At 32.1% G+C, this 27,106-nt stretch overlaps 1 protein-coding gene across 1 annotated transcript in view; it reads left to right on the top strand.

Annotated features, from left to right (window-relative positions):
* The window catches only part of LOC130444259 (neuropilin and tolloid-like protein 1), a 699,554-nt gene that overhangs the window by 545,695 nt on the left and 126,753 nt on the right, over positions 1–27,106 (top strand). The gene's annotated exons all lie outside the window — the stretch shown is intronic.

Genomic DNA, 27,106 nt, shown 5'->3' with positions numbered 1-27,106 from the left:
TCCATAGTCTATGAAAGGTGGTGCAAATTGGACAGTTTACCCAGATATCTCACGATTTATTAACAGATCCAGTTAACTCGGCAGACTTCGTCCTGTCTCAATCAATAAAAAAAAGATATAAATTTTTGTATAAAATAAACTTGAAAACAAACAAAAGGGATCCTTTTTTTATTAAAACAAATAAAAAAATGCTCGGTATGAAAGAAGTTTTGTTATTATTTTCGATTAATTATACTTGATGTTGCTTACGTACAAAACAGAGTTATCCTAAAATACTGGCTATTTATAAGATTTCAATTTGATATTGACAGACACATACAGTTATGATACAGCCTGTTAATCAATTCAAAGCTTTCTGAAAAACTGTATTTTTTGTATAATTGTCATTGCGCGAAACAAGGAAATTCCAAGTAGATGCCGCAAACTTCCAGTGACTGGCCTTGCGATTTATTTATGGTCATTGCAAATGTCAGACATACCGGAAATTGTAAGCGCTTAAAATCGAATGGTAAATCCGTTGGAATCATCAATATGCGCGGAATCTAGACATCCTCTTCTAAGTATTTTCCGTTTATGATTGTTGTCTCAATTATTCATCACCTTTTTCACAGCCAGTCTTGTTCCCATGCACAGTTGAGGTTGATTAATGTTACGCAGTATGATGACAACTGGTCCTACTTTTAACTACAAATTATGAGGTGGTAATCCAGGCAACTCCGTGGGATAGTTGATTTTGTCATCCTGAATCATAACGGTGTCGACTGATTTGAAAGAAACCAAATGTCCCGGAAGATAATTCTTGATGGTCGCATTGAGATCCTCGACATGTTTCATCCAGCCAATTATGGTTATTGAGTCTGTGACGTGACAGAAATCTGTGGGAAATGGGATGAATCCGGTCGAGGTGTCCACCGCCTTTATTATTATTGCATTCTAAGCTTATCTACTCCATTGTCACTCACTAAATAACGCAATTTTGACATAGTAATACGACTATTTTCTTGATCTGTCTCTCTCTGATCTTTTAGCACGTGAGGTAGCTATTCACACATTTTATTGACTGCGACGACTTCTTCTCGGCATCTTTAATTGTAATTAATTGAAGTAAAAAAAGTTCTCGCGTACTTAGCTGTAAAGTGTCACTATCACAATAGATCAACAAAAAAAATCCGTGGAAGGAATCATCGGGTGTAATTGTGAGAATATTTTGTGATTTATCACATGAGAAGCTGTTTGATTTGTATAAGGCTAAAGCTTATTTGTCAGATGAGATGGATATTTCTGGACGTGAAAGGCTAGAATCTATACTAACAGGATGCATCACTTGATTCAGTTTCAAGCAAGAGTATCCACCGGGACAATGAATATTCAACAACACTATAATTTATATTTTTTTAAATAAATTGAATGGAGACCAGTAAAGATGTGGAATGTTATACGAAATTTTAGGAAAAAAATAATAAAAACTGAATTTCAGTCACCAGACCACCACCAGGGGTGAGCTGAGAAAATTTTGTTCTAGGAAAGATCCATCTCAATTTCATACGAGCAATCACCTCCTAAATTTGTTGCATGAATTTAGAAACACCCTCTATACAGATATAGGACGTTGAGTATTTACACCATGCTTCAAGTTTTTCTTACTGATCTACTATAATTTTGTAGGACTCATTTACTAGTACCGTTTGATTACGTTCAGGTACTGTATTGGTAAACTCTTCAATTTTTTATGCAGATGAAAGCTATCGTGGTTCTTCTCCAGGTCTTCAATTTCCTGACATTTGATTTCCTGATATTGTTTGCTTCTCTAATTTGTTCTGATTCCTAGCTGTAATTCTTTGTAACTGTCTTTATTATTTTTATTTTGCAGCCTTTGTTCCATTAAACACGGGATATTTTTTTTTATTAGAAAATAATTATTCGAAATAGTTTATTTCACAATATTTTCCACTAACTAACAAGAAGTAACATATAATTGAGACTTGATTTTCCGGCAATGGCTTTCTCATTACTGACAAATTGTGTACCTAGTTGAGTAAATAACAGTACAGAGACCTAACAAAAAGTGATACGAATACATTGTTAATGGAATTATCCATTGCAGTCCTGAGTATCATTGTGTCAAATGTATTTCCTAGTTACTATTGTTGTTCATTGTATTAGTTTAACCACTGTTGTGATATATTGAAATAATACGGAGTTTGTACTCAGATAGAGCACTCTATTGTTGTTAATCGATAGGTTCACGTTCTCATTGGTTTCCTAGTGCTTTCAGTGTTAACATTTTCACTCGAAAGTGTGAAGCAGTTCATTAAGTAAAACTAGGAATTCAGTACGAGGTCTCTTTATTCAATCTCGGAAATGATTTCATTGAAATGTGTTCGGAATGTTCAATTAGTTGTAACAATTTGAATGTTGAGAAACTTCTTAATTATGAACATTAGAGAACTCAACTGTGAATTGGACAAATTTCTCTTCGTTATTAAATAGAATTCATAAATTCCAGTCACTCATAAGTTAGTTTGGCAACATTATTATTCTCGCGTCTTAAGCTAGGAGGAATATTTTGTTGCACTCGTCATTTCGTCATATCCATAGAAGAATACCTATAGTGAAAAAAGTTATAATAATAATAATAATAATAATAATAATAATAATAATAATAATAATAATAATAATAATAATAATAATAATAATAATGAGAAATTGATTGCTGATGAACACGCTATTTCTACAAAGAAGCAATTGAAATTAGTCATTGAAAAATCCTATTGAATTAATTATTATTGCTGCTCAGTTGGCATAGATCTACTTTATATGAGGTATGATTGAAAAACAGTGAATGAATAAATCTCAACGTCAATACAATCACTGAAAGCATTTCTGGGAGGTTTCCTTCAGATTTCCTTTCTGAAATCAGTACTGAGAGAGATAGGAAATTTCACAATTTTATCGACAAAGCAACAATTTTATATTAAATTCTTTCTTGTAGTACGGTAGGCATTGATGGGTCTCTCTGTTGAGTTGTAAAAGTGTTTGCGAACCAAATAAACACAGTCTAAAATAAAAAGAGCAAGTAGAATTGGAATTTTGTGATTTTTAGAATAGAATTCAAACCAAAAATATAACGAATAGCTCTTTTTTGAAGATGAGTTCGAAGAGGTGTAAACTATAAGACAGAAAGGCAAACCATACCGAAGATGCGTTTCGAACAACGAGTAGAAGTTGTTAAAGCAGTAAGAAATTCGAGTTTTTTAGACACAAATTTAATCGCAAAACAAAGAGAGGATAATTTTTTTGACAAGTTTTCTACATATTCACACCATTGAAGGTCCCCGTCAATATGTAGACCAAGAAACTCGCATTTGAGGATCGTATCATGTGACTGTTGACTTTTAGAGCTGGTAAAGCTTCTTTGTAGGATAAAACTAGTTTTCTCAGTGTTTAAACAGAAACCGTTCGCGTCAGATCAGGACTTAAGAATAATGAGGTCTTTATCTATGGTAGAATGTAACGCTTGTATATATGGATCACTCCAGGTTATAATGGTGTCATCTGCGAATAAAGTGAATTTATCATTGATTCGTATATCTGTGACATCATTAATGAAGAAGCAGAAGCAAAAAAGAACTGGACTCAGAACTGAACCATGAGGTACAGCACTGCTACCTCGGATGCTATAATATTCTAGTTTGTTAATCATAATTTAATGATTAACACAATCGAGTACTGGTGTTCACCTCTTTACATCTTTCTAGATTATCAGAGCGGTTTCTTATTGGGTACGTGGCAAGGAAACACTAAAGTGGACTAACTTTAATATATTTTCCTGTATTTAAAAGGGTTGAGAGGTAAGCAGAATTACGAAGATATGTTTAATAACCTTGGTGATCAATGTTCTTCGTATGCGACCGTGAAAAAATGGACTGCAAGCTTCAAAAGAGGTAAATTTTCCATTAAAGATGATGACCGATCGGGAAGGCCGGTTTCTGTGTCAGTCCCCGAAAATATCGATGCAGTTAACGACATTAATTTATCAGACCATCCAATTGGGCTAAAATGTATATCTGAAGCACTGAATATTTCATACGAACGCAGTCATCATATAGCTCACGTCAATTTTGACATGAGGAAAATTGCTGGAAAATGGATCCTCAAATGTTTGAACGTTGAACAAAAGCGTGCAAGTGTACAAGCATTCTATCTGTGCTCGATGTGGTCTTCTTAAACCGAATTTTTACTATAGATGAGACTTAGGTACATTTCTACGATCCAGAAACAAAGCAACAATCGATGGAGTGGTGACACTCTGATTCTTCAAGTCCTAAGAAGTTTCGTGTCCAAAAATCTGCTGGAAAAGTTTTTGCTTCAGTTTTTGGGATTACCATGGAGTGACCGTGATTGATTTTTTGGATAAGGGTAGAACAATATCTGGAGGTTACAATTCGACATTGCTGACCACTCCACGGGAAAAAAATTAAAGAGAAAAGACGCGGATATTTATCTAAAGGTGTTTTGTTTTTGCAGAACATCACCCCTGCACAAAGTTTCATGCTACCATACAAAAAATTCGTGATTTAGGGTTTGAATTACTAGAACACCCCTGTTATTCACCAGATTTGACTCGTTCCGACTATCATCTCTTTCCTCAACTGAGAAAAAAGTATGAAAGGTAAATTTTCTTCCAACGAGGAGGTAATGAAAAGCTGTGGAGGTCTGGTTTGCAAAGCAAGAAGATAAAGAAAGAAAGATAAAGAAAGAAAGATAAAGAAAGAAAGAAAGGTCTAGAGACGTTGCAGGTTCACTGTAATAAATGTATCCAATTAAGAGGAGAATATGTTGAGTAATAAAATATTTTGATATTGAAATTTAGTTTGGTTTTATGGTAGGCTAGGAATTTATATATTTATATATTTATATATATATATATATATATAAATTTTCGCCGTGAGCTAGTAGTTGCATCTTCTTCTACTAGATGCAGGATATTTTTTACTTCTACCAAACCTTGTCGCGTTCAGATGATATGTTAGCACTGGGAAGCTTACCAGTCTCGCACAATCTGTTAAAAATTCTAATAAATACGTTTATATCAGGATATCTTTGGTGTAGAAAACGTTAACGATATTCTTCAGCAGCAGCTGTAGCATTTCTATTACAGAAACCATAAACAAACATCGTATTTGCATATTCTAAATTTGAATAAGTATCTGGCATTTTGCAGCATTAACAATCACATAAATCGAAATAAAACGTTTAGTTACTGTTCACTGTACACTGACAGTTCATCAAAACGTCAGAATTATCAAATGCCTTTGAGCCACGAACATGGCATACTTTGATAATGTTAAAATTCAGATATAAGTGGAAAGCTAGATGAACTTTTTTAATTACTCCATAACTTGAAAACAAATGAAAATCGAATAAGAACATTAAAGGTGGTATATATTATATATTCAGTGTTAAACTATTAAATCTCTGCTCTCATAATCAAATTATGTTAAAATAACCATAACCTGTTAAGTTAGATTGCCTCATGATTACTTAGACAAGTTTTTTTTTTCATTTACAGGTAGGTAATTGATACAAAACATGATCAAATTTAAGAAGATTCGCCAATACAATGCCTAATATTCAAATTTTTTTTCATCAAAGGTAGTCAAATGACTGCCCACATACCTTTTATGCAACAGAGCTTTGAGCAATGACTCTATGAAACCATCAAAGCTGGAGGATCATCTAAGAAGGTGTCTTCCTGATACAATGGGTGAAGGTTATAAATATTTCCAAAGATTGAAGGAAAAATATGAATAGAGACCCACCATGCACAGTATGTTCTCTTCAGCGTTTGACAGCAACCATGATACCAATACATTACTTATAGTAAAATCGGGAAAACTGCACACTATTGGAGAACGGTTAATTTCACTTGCTGTTGAAGAGATTAAAAACTATTTTGCACAAATCTTCACTTGGCACTCAAAAGAATTTCTTTGAGTAAAGAGGTGTACCTGGCAATGAAGCATTATTATTGGCATATGTTAGAGTGGTTAAGGGAGAAAAAATTCATGAATAGCTACTATTGGCGATCATTTTGAAAACGAACATTAAAGGTGAATCAATATTTAATTTCCTGATATATTTTTTTAAGAAAAATCGATTCCATATACAAACGTTATATCGGTGGCAATAGATGAAGCTCCTTCCATTGTCGAGTGATATTGTGGGTTGCTAAGCCATCTTAAAAGAATTATACTAGAGGTATTCACCGTTTACATTGATAACATAGACAACATCTAATAGCGAAAAATTTGAGTGATAGATTGCATCAATTGCTTCAATTGGTGATTAATGAAGTTAACAAAATAAGTAATAATACATTGAATATGCGCTATTGGCACAATTGTGCGATGAAAATTATGAAGACTACATACCGAAATACGCTCGCGCTGGTTGTCGAAAGGTGCATTTTTAGCAAAATTTTATTTACTTTTTGACTTATTGACCGCAAATTTTTATACATCTACAGGGGTCATACTGAATAAAAATAAAGAGTGTAGTGTCAGCTTTTCTTGGTAAATTGGTAATGACGGAAAATATTTGTCGGCGCAAAATATTAAGACATACGTTTAACATTTGATTGCCCTGCATGATGATTTTAGGATCAGATATGAAGATATTCTGTGGATGGTAAAAGGATCAAGGATCATAAATCCATTTGATGAAACGGAATTGAAGAAGGAGGAGCGACTCGAGCTTAACACTAATGAGTTGCTGAAAGTGACATTTCAAAAGAGGGTAATAGAGAGTAATTTTGGTGGCAGTTAGAAATACCCGAAAAATATATTGGACCGTGGGAAATTGTCCAAAAGCTTCTGTTCGCGTTTCCCTCGTTGAAAATAGTTTTTAACCATTAACTTATTAGCAAAAATAGGAAATTCCTGAAAAATTCAACCTAAATATTGATAATTTGCCGTGAATCCGTCAAGTGCATCCCTCTCATGAAAATTAAAAAAATATATTTTTTGTAATTACCATTGTAGAAGTTACATTACGTTATAAGAGTTTAATTATGTTACGACTGTTATAACAATAATAACTAATAGTGTAATAATTCATGTATTATTTGAATAAATACCTACAAATTTCGTTTCACCAATTCAATTGGAAAGTTTTCTAAATAAGATTTGTGAGAATTGATTGGTTCTTGTGCTATGAGTCAATGTAGATTTCAAAGAAATGAAGAGTCTTTTTTTCGATTGGCCAACTGCTTTTTTATACACTCACAGCACAATCAAATTGTATTCAATTGAAAATTTGTTGATTTCATTATCAAATAATTAACCCTATCAAGCAACCAATTTCAATCTTTTTTTTTCGAAAACTATTACTTAGTCGTTTTTTTCTTCTTCACTTTTTTCCAAATTTTGAAATTGGTAGTAATGTTGTTACAAGGGGTCCACCGGATCTACAGGATGAACAAAAAAGTTTGGGAACCAATGTGTTATAGAAAGTGTAGCAATTTATTTGGATTCCCTGGCATTTATAGCTACTTCACAATTAATTTCCAAAATTCAAATGAATACGTCGTCTCACTCGTTTCCGTTGGCCGGTCGATAAGCTACGTCATCAGCGCCGATAGCCTAACTAGAGAATTAGTTTCACGTAGAATTATTACTACGTCATTGCTGTTATATGTGTTTTTTGAAATGTCAATATAAATATTATATTCTGCCTAGACCAAAATGAAAAAATACGACAATAACTACACCAAATAACAAATAAAGTATTCATTAGTATGTCAAAAGAAGAGAAAATACGGAAACAGTGGTGTAATACAATGGGGACAATGAAATGAACAATGGTCTTTCGAGTATATGTAATCGGTTTTATACAGTTTTGTTGTGAAAATTATTTCAAAGTAAGTTGATTTTCAATAAATTGGAGTACCTCACACAGAAGTATTTTTAGTTATATTACCACATAGACCATCTTCAAGGATCTGCTACATACAAATGTGTTTTAATGAAAATCAATGGAAAGAAGGAAAGGTTATTACCTCAGATTACTTTGAAAGCAAAACATAGAGCAATAAATTAGGTACTCTACTTCGTTAAAATATCAATATAAATTATTATAAAAGCTATTAAAAACCAAAGTTCCAAAGTTCCTGTATTTTCTTATTATTAGTATGAAAATATCATCCCCCTTCAGCACCCCCTCTGAATTATAAGCACCTTCTCCCCACCCACCCTCTAAGAAAGGGGGTCGTATAAAACCTTGTTGGAAAGGGATTTTAGTCCTCTGTTCAGCAATTTGAATTTTTTTTTAATTTGGTGCATTCATAACTGAGAAAATTGATGTTTAAGATTTGGTAATGTCTATCACAAAACTTAGAATGAAGATAATAATAATGTCGCATAATATTTAGAATGTATTTCTCAATGTACTTTACAATTAAATTAAATGTTCAAAATGACCACTATTCACTTCTTAACAATAACCGAGGCGATTTCGGAATTCTCGTACAACATTTTGTGTGACCTCGGGGGTTATTTTTTTAATTTCTTCCGTTATCCTCACTTTTTAAACAGCAATATTGAAGCTCCATCTTATTGGTAGTAAATAGATCAATCCATCTTATTTTAATGATTAACATCAGAGAAAAGTCTTTATAATGTAGGCACTAAGAAGTTAATCAAAAAATTCCCCTCATTTAAAATCATTTGGCACAGTGGATAAAAAAAATGGAAGAATATTCTTAACTTCTGCCAAATTTGATCGCGGAATTCAACAATCGTTTAGAAGACATTCACAAAATGAATGAAATGGAATTTTCAACAATCCATTCAATTTTGAAGCTTCACAGGCACCAGTTCATTTGTAAATGAGGTTGATAGATCTTCAATAGGACAGTATTTTGAAAAAAAAAATTAAATGAGATTAACGCTCTTACATCTTATACAAAATATTTCAAGAGTTTAAAATTACAACAACGAATATGATACCTGACATCAAGGAGCTTGTCAAAAACGAAAGAAGTCAGGTATCTGGATCTTCGAGCTCAACATAATTCATCCATCAACCTACCATCTTTTATTACTTAACAACCATATATTATATACTTATATTATTTAATAAATAAAATGTTATAATAATTCAGTTAATTTTTTTTATTTTAAATCTTGCCCACCTACGAATTCAAAATTTAATATATGGCTCACTGAAAAATTGAGTTTGAAATGTCTGAAATGATTGATACAGGTTCAATCCAAAAATTACTACTGTTAATTCAAAGACTACACTACACTATTACGTACGTCTTGTAATTAATATCGTGAAGAAGACATCAATCTTATGATGTAATGTTTGATTTATATTGAAAGAAGAAGTATGTAGATAATATGATGAATTATAGGTTAGGTCACGTAATGTAAGAGCTCCAAAGCTTCTACCTTATAAACTTCTACACTTCTTACGTTGTAATAATAGAATTTTATCTAATTCTTCTGGTATGAACTTGATATATAACAGATGCTGCTACCGAGAAAAAATATATTCGTGAAAAATAATGAAAAGAGACATTCTTTATGTCTATAGAGTTGAATCATCAAATGTCGTTTATTGAAAGTGACTCTCATGGTTTCCAGACGACAATATAATTTGATCGAAACTGTCTAGTTTGTGGAAGAAGTAATATAACAAATGGGAAGATTACACAATTTTACGTTTTTGGATATCATAGAAAATTGGAAAAAAATTTCTCATCAACAAGAATAGAAACTAATGATTTTATCTTAACAAACAAACCAAAACTGCAAAAAACTTACTGATATTAGGATTAAATATATCATATTAATCCTTCATAGTGCCGAACGGAATGACCAAAAATATACATTCATACAATTATTGGGATTTTTTTTAAATAACCATTTTTATTATTTTGTTGTTGATCTAACTATGATATACAATTGAATACACTGCAACGCAAAATTGATGATTATTTTGTAAAATGAAGATTAATTCGCGTTTGAAAATTTTGTCAGATTAAGTATTCTAAAACCTCCCAGAATTTAGAAAATCGAAACCACCCAACTTAATTTGAGAATTTAGCTAAAAATCACCTAAATTGCTTGTACTAAAAGCAAAATAATCATTTTGCATCAAAATTTTATTCACCAAGTTAAATAATTTGTTACGGTGAAACGCTTCGTATTGCATAAAATTCGTTAACGCTATAAATTGTTCAATTTTCAATAATTCGAGCACATTTATCACAAACTCTATTTTAACCATAATATGTTATTCAGTGGTCAGATAAAAACAATGAAAATATGAAAAACGATTGAACGCCAGACTAGATTCGGGTGAGGGTGATTCCGAATATATGGATGATTTATTGTTCAATGCCCTGAATACAAATATAATAATAAAAATAGATAACATATTGAAACTACTCACATACTGCTGGAACTAACAATCATCATTTTTCATAACACATATCTAGGCTTCTTGGAAACTTCAACGATCGTTCTCCTCTTGTCTAGTTTATTACATTTTTTTACGGTCATGCTGCTACCTGTCCTATTCTTCGCAGAAGGAAAGTGGCAAAACATATATGAGGAGTAACTTCAACTAGTGAAGATTTCTGATTCTATTTCTAAAAATGAAGAATAAATTCTCCATAAATCGATTTCAATGCATGCATTACTTCTATTTTTAAACTTCAATTATGAAAAGAAAATGGAAATATGAATTTCTGATCAATTTTTATAAATTAACAATTTCGATTTCTCAAATAATTTCTAGTTTCAGTAAAATTGTTGCCAATTCTAAAAAAATCATGAAACATTTTCTAATCATACAGCATATGGCGAAATAGTTTCTACACATAATTTAGGAGTTTAAAAATAGTTTTTTCTACGTCAGTTATAATATTCGCGTTTTTTTTTCATTCATTTGCATAGTAAGGAATATAATTTCTAAATCGGTCAAAAAGCGTGAAAAAACAGTACTGTAGTGCATTTGCATAGTAAGGAATATAATTTCTAAATCGGTCAAAAAGCGTGAAAAAACAGTACTGTAGTGGTACATTTTTTCACGCTTTTGCGTTAGAAAAAGTGCAGTGACGTGTTATGTTTTAATGCAACTACAAAATTATTGTATCAAAATAGTGGACTGTCAAAGCTTTCTTCCTGATGTCAATTCGTTTCTCCGATAAAATGTTACACTTTTAATTCTTGATATTCGTTCAAGATAATTCGTTTTGTGTCTAATTAAAAGGAGTGTAGTATTATTATTAGTAATGACGAGTAATAGTGAAGAAAGTTTAAACTGCATGCCAGTAATTTTTTTTTTTTTGGTAGTTACTACCTAGCCTAACCTCACTTAATCACTGTTTATTTTCTCAGTATCCATAATATTTAGGAATTAAAACGCTCAAGCATACCAGCCAAGTTATCAACTTTGTTAGGTATAGTTCTTCCAATGTCAATAGTAGATTATGAAAATCCTTGCCGACAATTTTGTTTGATCTATCTATCCTAGGTGTAGATACCTCATGTTATACGTTATAAGTATAAAATCTCGAGTAGCTTTGTCATTGATTTCAGTTTCCCTTTACATGTTTTTCGGTTCTGTGAATGATCAATAGCAACCCCTTTCGTGACTACTCGATGAATGGAAAATTTATTTACTTTAGTTAATTCAGCAATTCTTATTATAATTGTTGATTTTGTATATTTCTGAAATATACGAAAAAACACATAACTGAAAAGTAACTAGAAAAATTCTGTCTACTTTTGGAACAGCTGCTGTACCGGTCTCCTCTTCTCACGTTTTAGTAATTATCCAAGGTCTCCTCAACACTCAAGAATTTTTTGAAAGTGTTACGTTTATTTAAGTACTACTCAACGTATATAGAGAGGCAATATATTTATATAGTACTAGATGCTTTAGTTTTAACATAGATAAATGAAAATATTTTCCACTGCTCACTCCTGCATCCGTTCAAACCAATTGTCGAAGCATTTTTTCTTATTCCGTTTGAGGTACCTCCAAAACCTGTGATTTGAACGTATCAACCGCTTCTTCAGGTGTATAAAAACGTTAACCTAGCAATTTATTTTTAATATGCCGGAAAAATAAGAAAACATTTGTTACCAAACTGTACGCATAACTCACCAATTCGATACTTCGACTACTCAGAAACGTTTTTGTTTGAACTGATGAGCGAGAGATGGCATTGTCGTTGTGGAGAATGATTTCTGTTTTGCGATTAGTATCTCTGATTGTTTTGAACACTTCTGGTAAACAAATAATGGTGTAACTCAAAATTTTTAGCTTTCCGCTACTCATTTTCTGATAAACAATTTTTTTCCTTCAAATACGGATTATCGTGAAAAAAGTTTTGAGAAATAATAATTAGATATGGCTTCATTGTTTTTCAAAATATTCTACATTGAGACAAAACACTCCTACATGTGTTCAAATCAATTATCGAAGCATTCTTTTCAATTCCGATTGAGGTACCTCCAAAACCTGTGATTTGAACGCATCAACCGCTTCTTCAGGTGTAAACAAACGCAACTTATATTTGATATGAGGGAATAAAAAGAAATCATTGGGTGCCAAACTGTTCAAAAACGTTTTTGTTTGAACTGATGTAAGATCCCACCCACTAAGTGGTGGAAATAATTTTTTTTTAGTTTAGTTCGTTTGAAAGAGCCATAGAGTCGATTATTGTTTAGTTTCGGGTTCATATGCATGGATCCAAGAATCGTCGCCTGTCACGATTTTATAGACACCTTTTCAATCTCCCCGACTGAATTTTTTAAGTATTTATTTGCATCAAGCTTTTTTTTGAACGATTACAAAATTATGCGGTATCTAACGCGAATAAATCTTTTTGACATACAAATGTACATACAATATTGGATTTATTGTGTAACTTATGCCAAACTATGATTCAATCTCACGGTATGCCACACTACAGTCGATTTTGGTCGACCTTCACAAAATTCATCCTGTAGCGAAGTGCGACCATTATTGAATTCAGAAAACCAGTGAAACACTGTGGCTAGAGATGATGCTTAATCACGAGTTGATCCTCAGAGCTGTTGGTTCAATCTATGCCGAAAATCATAAGAAATCAACCACGAAAATGCTCGAGATGTAATATCATTTTATGACTAACATAAATGTTTCAATGTTCACCATTAAAAATGTCAAACATTATGATATCAGATTTGTCATTGACATTTCGAAACCCAAGTAACAGCCCTCATATGATCTAAATATGAAAAATAGAAGAATTTATACGCTATATAGAAAGTGAAATTCCTATCAACTCTTTAGATGCATTTTAACTATAACTAGGTCCAAAGTCGGAGCCACAAACGCTCTATTGAGATTCATTAACTGATTTTATTACAGAGTAGTCATCTAAAGTAATCACTTTCGTATTGTGAGGCTTTGTAACTATTCAAATTCATTCATTGCAGCGAAAAATAGAGATATTACCTGAAGCTCTCCACTACAATCCATTTACTGCTTTTTGCAACGTAAATTATTCAAGACATTATTTCCAATACCGCTTCTATATTGTGAGAGAGAATTGTATGAAATTATTCCTCCTCAACTATTTAACTCGATTCAAAATCACTAAAATTCATTTTCTGCTTTTCACATCTAACATTATCAAAAATCATCTTTACTTCACTATTTATACCCATCTATTGTAACTAAGGGAGATTGAGTTACATGGAACCTTCTCCTGAATTATTTGAATCCATTTACTGTATTCACGCGCTCCACTATAATTCATTCCACTTTCTACAACTAAAAATATTTAAGAGGAATCTTCTTCTGGAACTACCTGTGTATTATAAGACAGAGTTGCACGAAAGCTTACCTTTTACCATTCAAATTCATTTACTGTACACAAGTCTAAGTTCATAACCCAGAAGAGGTTCACTACAAACCATTCACAGCTTTCAATAACTTGAATTATCAAAACTAAACATAACAAGTAACCACATCTGTATTGTGAGACTAAGGCAGGGTTTCTTCACTTCCTAATAAAGTCCCTACTAACTATTATTAACCGAATAACCAAAAATTCGGTGTCTTCATCTTCTATTATCCCCTATAACCTCGATATTTTTCCGAAAAGTTTGTTTAAACCGGTAGAAGTTACAGAAAAACCACCAATTGAAAAACGTTCAGAAACTTCTCAAGAGATTAATACTATCCAACATACGGTAGAATTAGTCAATCACCACAACCAAATACCTCCACAGCTAGAACTCCATCTCCACAACCAGGAACTTCTCAATGAAAATTTAAACTTCTCCCCCCAGGATATACTACCTTTACCGAAAATTAGTGCATCAAAAGCTCCAAAACGAAATATAAAATTGGGGAAAACTATGATACTAACCGAATTATGAGGATCTCAAACAAGCCACAAAAATAAAAATACCAAAAAAGAAAAAACAAATTGTAAAAAGAAATTCATTGATGTCAAAAAAGATCAAAAAGGAATTAAACTTCAACCGAAGTTGACTCTGGTAATGATTTCGAATATCATCCCAAAAATTTTAATATAGAAAATCTTGATGTGGGGAACATCTTAATGTCAATCATTTTATACTAAGACAGATGACATCTGATAAGATGACAACAAAGCAATTTGTTGCCAAGGTTCGTTTCATTTATGAAGTAATACTGCCAGTCGAAAGATATTTTTATTTTCCTGGAGGCAGAAGATGTCAGTGAGGTAATTAGCAAAGAAATTTTGGGAAAAGTGAAAGTAGAGTTCTAAAGACATGGAAAAGTAAAAGTGTTTAAATTACATCTTTAATTTCTTCGACAATTTAGAGGCAGAGTTTTCGATATTTTTTTCATTTGCGGTAGTTTTGTTTTTTAGTTTTTTAAGCTGTTTTTGTCTAGCTTTACAGAATAATATGTGTTTTCTTTGTATTTTAAACTAAACATTTTGTACTTTATATGTTTATTTTGTTATTAGGAAGCTTATAGGTTATGTTCCTTATTAAAATTTGACAATAACTTTTGTGTTCTGCGTTTTGAATTTGAGCTTACTCTGCCGCAACCTTCCACTTTGCCCCTACTATTATACCGCTTTGCCCCACATTTGGGGTAAAATGGATAATTAAGTTAAAATATTTTTTTATTTATATTTCCGAATTATTTACCAAGAAAAGTCAAAATATATTTTAAAACTGTTGCTTGTTCTTCAAATAAGCATTATGTGCAATTGAACTGAATTTTATTTTGTTTAGATATGATTTGAAGCAGACTTCCCCTACATCAAAAGTGGTTGTAGTGTGGTAGATTGGTTGAGTTAACTGCCTATTCGTTGATGATAATATTTTATAGACCAAGTGCCAGTGACCAATTTCAGGTGGTCATTTCAAGTCACTAAATTTTCTACAATAAATCCTCTATACCTACTTAAGACGAAAAGCCACTTCTGGTATGAAATAGATCAGCAGCAATTCATAACGTTGTTCGACTACTACCATATCATCCGGATTTAAATCCAAATCCAATTTAAATCGAATCGGTTTGGGCCCAACTCAAAGACTATGTTGCAAATAACAATGTATGTTTTAATTTCAACGATGTTATGCAACATTGAGACGATTTTTTCAAAGAATTTTCTATAATATTCTAGGTATTCTTTTCTTTTAGGATTAACAATATTCGTAGAAGGTCTATTGCTGTTACCTGTACCTGTGACGTACTTTTATATTTCTTACTTCACATTTCGAAGGTCCTAACACAAGTATGAATAAAAAGTAGGGATCCTCTAACGGTTTGGGTTGTTGCATACTATTCAACATTTCAGTAGTCGTTTACGATCAGTGTCGGAGTGCAGTTCAGTTTTAATCGTGAGTCGATGAGAATAAATACTGGAGTATGGAAAACATTTTTTTTTTTGTTAAAGATTGACGATATATTCGGGTAAAGACAATCTTAATGTATCGTGAGGTATATTCCTACGAGTGTTGTTTTATATAATACTATGCTTAGACTTTTTTTATACTCATGTTGAACTGAGAACAAGACTAGGAAAAATTTATTGCATTATGTATCATTTTAAATCTACGTCTAATGAAGTCCACAGATGCCCAATAAGCGCTCTCACTCTAACCCTCAGGTTTCCATAATACCGTCTACTTGTACTCGCACGGACACGTTTTTCTCTCTGGCAGAATGTGGTGATAAAATTTCGTTCTGGCATTGAATATTAGTAATTGTCCATTCATGGATTTTTTCTATAAATATTTATAGTGTTGTGTAAAAAATTAGGATGCTCTTAAAAATCCCATGATACTTCAACTAAAATAAATCTTATTTCTCACCCTCTTTAAAATTTTAGGGTTCTACTCCGGCTACACAGGACTGCCAGAATTTGCTTTTCATCTTTGTAGGTATAGAGGATTTATTGTAGACTACCTGAAATTGGTCAATGGCTCTATAACTGATTTTTTTCTAATTATGTTCTGCTTCATAAATATCTCGTAACCAATGCATTGAAGTGAATATCATATTTTTTTATTCTCCAAAGTTGTTGTGGACATAAAATATATATTAATCTCATTTGGCTAGTCATTTCATTATACCAAACGCAAAATAATCAATATTCTTCTATTCAATAGTCAACATTTCACTCTTACTGAGGAATGTAATTGTCACCACTGTTTAATACAAAATAAATGACTGACGAATATCGACGTGCATCAGAACGGGCGCCTTCCAAAAAATAAATTGACGTATAATTTTCCGGTGTATTGAATTTTATTGGCAATCTATAAAAAACTTCAACGAGCAGTTTGAAATCTCACTATTGTTATTTTTGTATATATATATATATATATATATATATATATATATATATATATATATATATACAGGGTTTCCAATTCCAATCTAATGCCGAGAGGAAGTGAATTATGTCAAAATAAAATTAAAAGGGCAGATAAATTTTTGTCATTGAAATCATCGGCTTCGGACGTCTAGATATTATTTTCCTTTAATTTCTTATTCCCCAACCCTTCGATATGTTTATGTTTCTAAATCGTCTTTATCAAAATATGATTTTGATAAAGACCACAACAGGCGAAACATCAAATTTTTACCTATGTTTTGAAAATTATAAAAGAACCTAATTCCAAATCAGAAGAGATCTAATATCAAGACATATTATTGTTTTCGAATATATTTTGAAACACTATTTCTAGTCTTTGCTTACGTACTTCAGTGCGCCGTGTTTCTTGATATGAATGAATCTATATGTTAATTCACTGTCAATTATCTTTTCATTAGAGATCTACAAAGTACAACTTGTCATAATTATAACAGATTTTTCCCTTATTTTTTCAGCTCTGATCATAGAAAATATATTGGAAAAATTCCATTACATACAGCTTTCTTGTACATTTTGAACTCACTTTTTTCTAAAAAACAAAAAATATTTTCAAAAAAGTTCTCCATTTAAAGAAAAGACCGAGTAGTGAGAAAAACCTCACAAGATGGAAGTTCCACAAAATATTACTTCCACCACTTCATATAAAATTGAGTTCATGAAATAATATCTGAAGGTATTATCAAAATGAGGAGACTATTTAATATATTTTGTAATCAGTTTCTGTTGTTATTTTCAGTGGGTTTGGGTTCTTTGTTGAGAAATGATGAAGTCAAAAAGTACCTGTCAATGTACAGAAAAATCAGTATCTAACTTTTACAATTTTAATAAGAAAAACATTCAGGACTTTAAATAAGAGCAACTTATTTAATTGTTTACAATTCTTACAATCCTCTGAAAGAAAATTAATGAACAAAGTTTTGGCATGTGGCGACAAGATTTGAATACAAAAATAAAGCTTATTTTGATACGAAATGAACATACCTTTTGAATCGTTTGACAATACTTGTTTTGATTAACAAAACTCTTGCTAAACAATCGTCGGATTGTTGCTCAATACTTAACAATTCTTGAGATTACAAATTGGAGCACGTTTGCCTGTCGCCATTTCATTTCACTGTTTCGCTGTCGCGTGAACCTATCAAAAAATGGTTATCACCTGCCAACTTAACTAAATTGAAAATTAACTTGAACATGGTTACCAACTTTGACTCTATATACAACAAAATAATTTGAGGTAAGGAAAGGGTCACGGTCGGGTCAGCAGGCAATTTGATTAATTCTCAACAGTTTCCTTGTTTATTCGAGGTGAAACAGAAAGAGTAAGAACGACAAAACTCGTGAGGTATGTTAACTTTATCTTTTAAATTAGATGTAATCAGCATTCTGGGAAAGAAAAAATACATAAACTAGCTGAAATTTCCGCTGATTGAGCTATAACAAATCCTAGTAGAATTATTGAAGAGCAAGTGAGAGTTCCATCGAGACATCAAAGAACTGGAAAGCACATATCAAGGATGATAGAATATTAACATGATAGCAGTTCACTGCTGAATGTTAAAAAGAGACGACCCTAAGCGTTGGAATCCAAAGACTTTTGAGTACTAAGACCATAAAATATGTCAATGAATATTTGGCATCTCTAACTAGTTTGATAAAAGCTAGGATCTTTAGAACAACTATGCAGCTATACTTCACTCAACATAGAACCTTTTTTGCGAGATTTACTAGTCATGATGGAAGAGAATGGACTTCAGTTTCGAAATTATCACTAGAAATTACATACAAAGCAACTACCAAGAATCTAACAATTTTTGTAACGAAATCTACTGTGTAACTTTATTTAAGTTTGTTTTAGAACAAATTCATGGAACCACATTTGGTTTTCACCTCTTCTTGCATGATTAAATTTGAGAAACAAAAAAATTATTACATAAATAATTGTCAGTGAATACGATCTCTTTGAACTAGACCTAGTTCTGCTGATTTCTTGACACACTTGTTTTATTCTGAGAAAAAATTCATTACTTCTTTATACTAACTATTTCAAACCATATCTAGGAAATCAAATAATGTAAGGTCGAGGGATCTTAATAAATTCTTTCGCAGTGACCAATTATCTATTCGATGTCCTTATATCTCACACCAAATACTTATATTGATATTGAGGATCATCTCCAGCTATTTATATCTATTATACAGTAAGACCATAGGTTTTATACAAATTTATTTGCCGAACAGAACATCTAATTTCATCCTACTCAATATTAATTTGATAGATAGAGTTGGATTCACTTGCTATCGATAAAATCACAATGCAAGCATACGTGGTGAAGTTGACTGTTATGATGGATTCCAAAAATACTACCAACTACATTGTAAAGTAAATTTTTTGCGTTTATTTACCTTTCTAATAATAGGTCTTCACATAACATCTACTAGAATTTTATTATTTCAATAAGATAGTGAAACTATTGATGTAAATGTGTATTTTTCAAATACATTTTTTTGAATCTTTAACGAAAAGAAACAAAGAGACTTGATTTCATTATTAGTCAACTCGTAGTAGGCTGGATACAAATTTTGTATTTGAATCTTAAGAAATGGTGGCAGAATCTAAATCACGAATATTTATGAATGAATAATTTGAGAAGACATGTATGTATGTAAGTTCAACTTTTCCTATACAGAAGCATGGTTATACGAGTAGATCCATCAGTCTATTCGTTGTCTCATCAATGAATCTTTACAATGCCGTAAGCATCAAGGAACGACAGAATCCCTAAGGTTTTTACTTGCAGACAGAAGTACTTGCTATCAAACATATAGAAATTATCAAGAAAAGAAACTATTCTAATGATTAGAATAAGCTTCTAATTCATCGATTAAACTTAATTGTAAACGCAAGAAACATAACATTTTTTTTGGTTATCATTTCCGATCCTTCAATAATCCAAGAAAACGGGGAGATTAATACATATCCAGAGTTTTAGAAGTAAAAGCTGATGTATTCTTTCACTATATCACTCCAAACGTATCCAAACGTACCTTCGTAACATTAATACTGAAAGATTATCTAAATCTCAGTTAAACCATATTTTGCTGGATAATTTACAGTATACTGTAGCTTCATGAAGCACCCAAAAAGACTGAATCTTGCTAATAATGACGAATGCAGATTCGTGAGAAAATGAAATATTCCTTATCCTGATCCTGCAAAAATAGTCTGCTATCACTTGTTTATGCTTTGGAATCTTGTTGGAACAACTTCTTTTCATGTTTGAAACCATTGTATATACTGGAGTTTAATAGAACCTTGTGATCGGAGGATAAGCTATTCATATATTAGAGATTAAAACAGCAAAATAAACCCTAGTAATCGAAGTGTAACTAACTAATATTATCTATCTAATATTATTGGATTTTTTTCCATTGAAACTCGTAGATGGAATTTTTCACGGAATTTGTATCTTAGAACTTCCAAAGTCCCCTCCAGTTTAGATACATACATACGAATATAATCAATCCTGAATAAAATAGGAATCCTTCAACCCCTGACAACTGATACCTGACCTAGGGAATTACAAATTACCTCCTTCTTGGAATTCCAAGTCTCCTTTCTCTTATAACCTACTCAATGAGCTAATAACATGCAATTAACTTAATCCTCTCTGATATACCTGGTACACGTTTTAGGAAAAACATGCACACATACACAAACCAAGGTGAGATGTTTTGAATCAAATAGAAGCTTACCCTGCCTTGACACAGCCTAGCGAAGAGATCTCGAACCCTTAAATCTAAGAGGAGCTACTCTGCTCCCAGAAATTCGGCACGAAATTTAGTTTAGTCTTTCGTTTTGTATATAATTTTATGTATACTGTTTTGTTCACTATTTATGTATAAATATAGTAAGTTTAAGTAGTTATGGAACTTTGATTATTGTGCAACCTCCACTTACCTAGTTATAAAATCATGACTCATTCAAGAAAATTTTGAGTTTGAATATCAGTAACAGTTAATAAGTAACTCATTAAAGTTTATATCTTCCTATAAAACCATGAAATGGTTTCGCAGTTGCGAAATTGCAAGTTGAATATGAAATTTTCAACTGAAACTTTTCGATATGATGAAATATCACTTACTCGTACTAAGTTCACTAAGATATTCCACTTCTGGATATTGAAACTAGTCCATATCCTATCTATTGGAGATGGTATACGAAGGTTGTCCTCAAAATTTGCAACCTTAACCTGAAGATGTCAGCATTTATGGATATAAGCCGGGATATATATTTACGATAACATTGAGAGTTTTTCACTAAAATTTCAGTTATTTTGGACACTTTGTATCTATTTAACAGTAGAAATTAGTTATTGTTAAGGTTTTTCTGAAAACAGTATCGAGCTGTCGATAAATATTCACTTTTGGAAGGCAATTTATAACTGTATATGTAACCTGGATATAGCTCTACACTCCTGAAACAATAAAACAGTTAAGACAGTGTATTGAACGGAAAAACAAACAAATACTGTTTCATCAGCAGGAAAAGTGATAGCGACAATTTTTTGGGATAGTTATTGGATTACATTCATCAAAAACGTGGAACATTAACAGGAGAATTCTACGGGTTATTGCTTGATGAGGTGAAGGGGGAAATTGCAAAAAAGCGACCACACTTGAAAAAACAGATTTTATTTCTATAAAAATAACGCACCTACTCGTACTTCGGTCGCCATGGTTAAAATTCACGAACTTCACTTCGAATTGATTGGCTACTCACCATATTCACCAGTTCTGGCAATCAGCGACTTTTTTCTATTTCCTAAGCTTAAAGTTTTCTTGCAGGAGAGATTTCCTTAATATGAGGATGTAATTGCATACGTAAATGTCTATTATGAGGAAAAATGTCTTACCCCATTGAAGCGTCAAAAACTTTCCAGAGAATCCTTGTATATCATAAGTCACAATTGTTGTTTTCCCTTATTTTCCTATATAGCATGCCAGTGTTATATCTATCATTGAAATAGCTTCTCGTTCTTTACGATTACTATTCTTCATATTTCGAGTTCTACTTAGAAAATAAGTTTTCTATTCACATCCACTGGAGTATTTTTATGTTTACTTGAAGCTAAATATAAAATAAATTTGCAGTGTGTTAGTTCCCATAATAATATATTCTCCCTTCTTTACTATACAAGATGTTATAAAAAAGGTGATCCCGTCGATAGCGTAGATAGAAAATTGAAAAATATTGAATAATATGAATAAATATAAAGGGCGTTGAAGACAAAAAATTATCAACATCCAATGAATTTGTTTTTACCTGTCTCTCATAGAGGGCGCTAGTTATACGGTCGGTACCGTATAACTTTTTCAATATTACTTTTATTGGGCAAAATTTCAAGTGAACTTAAACATCATTTAATTTTACATCAAAAAGGAACTCTTGATAAAACTCGATACTGGGTTCGGAATATTCTGATTTGAATATTATGGAGTAATAACCGATTCTGATATGAAGTAGTGATAAATGAATTAATTAAACAAAAAATCACAAGATGGAAATTTGAATAAAGGCTAATAACATAAAATAGAATTCAATCAGAGTACGTGTTTTTGCTAAAGAATCCGTTAATCTTCTGAACGGTTGGGTGTAAGCTATGAGGTCATTAAAGTGCCATTGAATTCTGTCTTCCAATTTTTGAGGTGCATTTACTTCTGAAGCATCAACTTTTAAGACACAACCAAATTGTGTAATTCAAGGGATTAAAATCTCATGACCGAGGAGGCCAATACATTGGAGCTTGTGCACCTATGCATTATGGGAGTTAAACATACCTTGTTACTTAAAACTGGCTTCGTCGGTAAAAAGAATAAGTTTTGAAAAATTTGGATTGAGGGCTCTCCTTTCTCGTAGTGTCTAGTGTCTAGCTAGACCTCTTGAACTTCGTGGCCTATCAGAATTTATTTTTTTAGGTCCCAGTTTCTCGACAACCTCGTTCAATGGCTCTAAATGTATTTTTACTTAGTAAGCTTTTTCGAGGAAACTTTTCTGCATAAAGCGAATTTCTAGAATACTCACAATTACATTCTGTGACGCGCGTTTCGATAACCAAGTTATCGTCTTCAGAGACTGAAGGTAAACTTAAATCTAATAACTTGACTTACCTGTTTTATACTAAATTTTCTCACCAATAAACCTTCTCCCACGAAAATTAATTCCAGCGGCATAAAACTCCTTGACAGGAATATTCATGTTTAATCTTTGGCTACTAAACTATAGAGTGGGCTCTAAGGAATTGACCCTTTGTCCCTATTTAAGCTACTCTTACATCTAGCAATTTCAATGCTCTCAGATGCATCCAACAAATTATTATTGTATACATTATCCATTATTAATATTTATGTCATGATTGTGACTGGTAGCGTGATCAGTAATACCTGATTTTCCGATCCGTCAATATTTCAAATGAGCTATATGCTCTTTAAACCGGACAATAACAGTCAAAATCACCACAGATTATTTCATATATACCACTTTTTTCCAAATTTGGTATTTTATTATTATCAGAGCCAATTTCTCTTGTTTTTCACTTTGAGTTTGAAAAAAAGGGGTTTCACATAGAGATTTCTTAAACCTTTGACGATTGATTAACCTATTTACAATTCTCTTTTTATAACCGTTGACTACAGCTACATCTTCAATGGACTTTTCCTTATTGTATCTCTCTATGGTAATTGGAAAGTGGATTAACCGATATACCAGAAAATGGAGACTGGCCATCTTATGTTGGATACAATGTAAAGAATTAGCTGGGATGTACCTGCACGTGGCGGTGTATTTCCTAAATACATCAAATTCTAATCTATTCATATTACTAATTACTAAAAGTGTCTAAAAATGGTGATTGTCCATCATTTTCCATTTCATAGGTAAACTTTATATGGATATTTTTAGTTGAGTTCCAAATTGAATTGCGTACGTTTGCCTTCTTCGTATTGAACATGGCGAAAATATCATCCACATACCTGTACCATACCCTGGGAAAATACTGAAATTCTTGACTGATTTGCTTTTCAAAATGACTCATGAACAGTTGAGCCATGAACGGTGATAGGCAGTTTCCTATTGCTGTTCCTTAATCTTGCTTGTACAATTCGTTGTTGTACTGGAAATAGTTCTGTTCCATACATATTATTATTACCTGTAAATATTCTTCAACTACATCAGCTCCAAAATTATTAGATCTCAGTAAGTATTCAAGGTACACAAATGTCTGCGAGATCGGCAAGCTGGGAAATAATGAACTTATATCAAAGGATATTAAAATTTACCCATTTTCAATTTCTGTAGTCTTCACTTTGTTGCTAAATTCTTCACTGAAAAGCTCTCAGATTTTATTGGTAGGTTTTCAAACTCCTTCGTTAACTACCTGGAAATATTATAACTAGGTGTAAAATTTGTTAAAACAATAGATCTCATCACCTTCCCAGATTTGTGAATTTTGGGAAGGCAATAAAGCTTTGACAATGTTGGGTTACTTACGGATAGCTTATGCTTGAGTGTACTGGTGACAAGGATCTTACAATTTTTAAGTGTTTCTTTCAAATTTGTAATCATTTTATTCAGCGGATACTTTGAAATTTTGGTGTATGGTCCTGTTCCGATTAAGTTCTTTACTCTCTCGAAATAGTCCTTCTTATCCATTATAAAAACCTTGTTTCCTTTATCTGCTTTCAAGTAGAAATAATCTTTCCTCGTCAAATTCAGTATTCAGATCTCTTTCGCTAACTGATGGTTTTTTATTCATAGTAGATATATTTTTCATGATTTGACTTCTGCACGCTTCCTGGACGAAGTTCCTAGCCTCTTGAGGAAGATATTGAATGGAACTTCCAATATATCCAATCAATTCGCCGAGATCGCAATCGCCCGTAACAGCAAAACCCAAACCCTTATTCAACAACTCCATTTTTTTCTATCAAATGTCTGGGAAGAAAGGTTTTCCACAATGTTGATTGGCTTTGAAGAAATTTTCTTGGGCTGCGGTTTCAACTTTTCTTACTCACAGACATCTTAAATTTTGAATCAATGACTCTGAACATGTTTCTTTGAAACTCACACCAGTTTTCAATTTCTAAATCGCTTAATTTATGAGTTAGTTTTTTGCAAAGTCAAGAATACTTTGGTAAGTCAAGTCATTAGATTTTAGTTTACCTTCAGTCTCTGAAGACGATAAATTGGTTATCGAAACGCACGTCGGACAGTGTAATTGTGAGTGTTGGTGTATTGGTGGTGTAAACAGTGTATTCAACTGCACTAGAGTTTCACGAACATTCGCCTAAGATTGATAACATGTCAGTATATTCAAAATTTTAGTACATTCTGCTCAAGAATATCTAATTTAACAAATAACAAGGTTTCAGATATGTAATTATTATCAACTCAACGTCATTTGTATCAATGAATGGAAGCTTTAATATATCACTAATTCAATTTATTACTACTTCCAGTATGTGGCAATTGTATCACGTTGTAATTAAGTTCTTCTCTATACATCGGATGAACCAGTTGACATTATAAAATCAATCTTTTATTTGGAGCCACTAAGATTGGAATCACGTTGTCGGAGACATCACATAAATAATTATGGGTACTCAGCTATTGGGGGCCTTAGTATGGAACAAACAACAGTTTCACTCCCAGAACCGCAATACATGATCATCAAATTGTTGTTTGCGTCATACTAAAGTCACAAATAGCTCATTTTCCATACCTATTCAACTTTAACGTTACAAGAAACGAAAGCCTACAGTCCCAATACATGTATCCGTTTCATTGATGGAATCTAATTCACGCAACCAAAAATTTTCGATTCACTTAATGCTTACTAATTCATAATAATAGTAACTTCATCAATACTTTATATCAACATCGGTTATTACTTCATAATTTTGAAAAAAAAAATAATCCGTAAACACAGTATCTAGTGTTTTTTTATCCAGAGTACCTTTTTGTACCTTTTAATAGGTTTTCTCATATTAAATCAACTGATTCCAGATTTTCTGATAAACTATAAGTGTCTCTTCATCGCGTCAAATGTTAAATTTTCAATTTATTGGAAATTAACATGCTTTTCCAATTTTAAATTCTATATTCTCATATATCAAGTCATAATCACATTATTTAGACTTCATGTTTCATACACCACAATGATTTCATCCACTTTATATGGAGTTGGGTCCTCCTTCCCTTTAGCATACAATTAATTTTATTTCTACAGTTGCATTTCAACCCTTCGTTTCGATTAAAACCCATTCGAATTGTGAGCACCATACACCAATTTGCTTTTACTCGCCAAATATGTATTCCAATTTCAAGGGAAGTATTTTAAGCTCCGGTCCCATTCGCAATAAAATTTCGCTTCAATTGTGAGCTCAAGTTGAATTTGGGTCTTATTCAAAAAATATAGTTTATTTGAACTTCAAAGTTAGCACTTAAATACCTATTCTTGAGCGATAAAATTTTTGTTGAGACTGCATAAATGCGGTACGTGAATTTGGATTTTATTTTTTCATTCTATTGAGTAGTTGCTCCTTAAAACTAAAATAATTATACCAATCACACTGTTTACACTACCACTGCAACAATACTCACAATTACACAAAGCGCGTTTCGATAACCAAGTTATCGCCTTCAGAAGCTGGAAGAAAACTGAAACTTATTAATTTGACCAACCGATTTATACCAAATTTTCTCACCAATGAACTTTCTTCCGCGAAAAAATTCTTGTTACAAAAATCATTTCGGTAGAAGATTCCACAATCATTCGTTAACAAATGAACTATATCGAATAAGCCCTATATACCTATTCAAACTATCTTTAAATTTACCAACCTCATTCACAAATTGTACATTATTTATGTGTTCTTTAAACCGGACCTATTAGTTTGCCCAACACACTTCTGGTAGACATGGTCTTAATGTAGTGTTGGATTTATAAATCACTTTCTGGTTCACTCTTTAAAAATGTTCTCAAATTGTTCCGCATAAACCGGATTGAAAGTTTCCAAAGCAAATTTTTCCCTTCCATTGTTAAGTTTCTAGGAAAAGGTGGTGTTGCACAATCCTATGATCTTAGGTGGAAAATT

Source organism: Diorhabda sublineata, chromosome 5 (assembly GCF_026230105.1).
Source record: "Diorhabda sublineata isolate icDioSubl1.1 chromosome 5, icDioSubl1.1, whole genome shotgun sequence".
NCBI classification, from domain to species: Eukaryota; Metazoa; Arthropoda; class Insecta; order Coleoptera; family Chrysomelidae; genus Diorhabda; species Diorhabda sublineata.
The sequence above is the reverse complement of the archived record's forward strand: the minus strand, read 5'-3'. Positions and strand labels throughout refer to the sequence as shown.